This window comes from Nannospalax galili, unplaced genomic scaffold (genome assembly GCF_000622305.1).
Source record: "Nannospalax galili isolate Female #2095 unplaced genomic scaffold, S.galili_v1.0 C49191695, whole genome shotgun sequence".
Classification (NCBI taxonomy): Eukaryota; Metazoa; Chordata; class Mammalia; order Rodentia; family Spalacidae; genus Nannospalax; species Nannospalax galili.
In genome coordinates this window covers 1-1645 of record NW_008477953.1, presented here as the reverse complement: position 1 = coordinate 1645, position 1645 = coordinate 1, and the positions used below count along the sequence as shown (strand labels likewise).

Sequence of the window (1645 nt, the reverse complement as noted above, 5' to 3'; positions counted from 1 at the left end):
AGGGTATTCTTTGTAACAAAAGCTTTCAAAGTGTAACATCCTCTAGACTTGTATATAGCAGCCAGAGTGTCTATCCTCCACAGTTCCACACTTTGATGATTGTCTGTCTACAGTGATGGCGAGCTGCATCTCAGGGAGGGTAGCCAGACTGGTGATGATGCTCTCCTTGACTGGGCTTGACCAGATCAAAATGCTCTCTTTCACATCCCAAGTAGAAAGCATGTCCTTTTCAGACGCCGTGCAGGGGATTGACTTTCCTTTTCCATCCATGGTGAGGCCACTTCCTGAGAGATACTCCCAAGTCTAAAGTCTCCCAAGCTTCTGCGTATTTCTCTGTAGATGAAGTCTTCTGGCTGAGCCCATTCCATGTAGCGTTCTTGCCTTGCTTGACGGAGGAAGAACTGCTTCCAGGTCTTTGTGCCCAGGTGCTCCTACAGCTGACTGCACAGGTGCTCTAGGGTGTCGTCATTGAAGTACCATTTCCTCAGACACAGCTTCTTCCACAAGCTCTCCCTGTCTGCAACCGCATTCCAGCTCTTGCTCACTTGGGCAGCCTGGATCAGGCTGAAGCCATCCAGATAGCCGAAGATTTTTGTCATCAGCATTGTAGTAGGCAAATGGATCTCCATCTCACCTGGCTGAGCCCACATTTTGTCTCCTTTTCTCTCTCTCTTTTATTTTTTTCCTTCACTTGAATTTTTATTTTTACTCCAGATCATCTGGTTTGTGGGCCACATTTGGTGTCTGGAGAGATGCAGAACCCTCATTCCAAGATGACACCATGAACATCATATTCTTTAGAAGAAACCAAGACTATTCCTGGCAGAAAGGTGAACAACCAAAGAGAGCCCAAAAAAGGAAGCAACATATCTCTTTAACACAGTGATATCACTTCCCTTCTGGGTATGGGGCCTTTCTGCCCATAGCCCTTCTCAAAAGTCCCTGCTATTTCAAAATGCTACAACACAGTTAAATTTCAAAGTGAGTTTTGGTGGAGAAAAACATTGAAATCATAGCAGTGACTCCTGATTATTTGAATTAAATTCACCAGGTTTGTATTTTATATACCAAAAGGATCATTTTAAGTTCCTAGGGTCTCCCATTCAATGTTTTAGCTTAAGTGGAGGTATTTCCATCTTTGTAAAGCAGATCGTGTGATGGAATAAATCCTTTAGTGACTTTTTACCCATGCTGTAGGAACAGTGAGATGTGCCTTATGGACATCACCGGGTGACATTGATGGTTACACCAGTTCCTTGGGAAAATTGCAGTTTGAACTGGTGGAGGTCTAGCTATCTGCTACTAGAGCTGGCCAATGAGAACTTGCTCCCTTGACTGGAGTTTCAGAGACAAAATATATAAAACAGATTCAGCTTTCTGTATACAGATAGTACATTATTAGCTAGTCCTGATAAGTTTTACTTTTTAAAGGTTAAAAAATTATAATTCAGAAATCCTTGTGAACACGGATTATCACAGATAATATCACTGCCATCCTGATGTCCAGGCTGATTAAATCTAAGCTTAGAGAGCCATTTTATATCTCTGTGCGACCCTGGGGAACTCACTTCACCTCTCTTCTCCTTTACTTCCTGAGTTCTAAAGTATAAGAACAGAGATCAAATAATTTTTGGAATTCATGTCC

The 1645-nt window shown here is 42.4% G+C and overlaps 1 pseudogene; it reads right to left on the bottom strand.

Moving 5' to 3' along the window:
• Window positions 1–8: 8 nt before the first annotated feature.
• Window positions 9–629, bottom strand: LOC115069139 (annotated as a pseudogene).
• Between the last annotated feature and the right edge of the window lie 1016 nt (window positions 630–1645).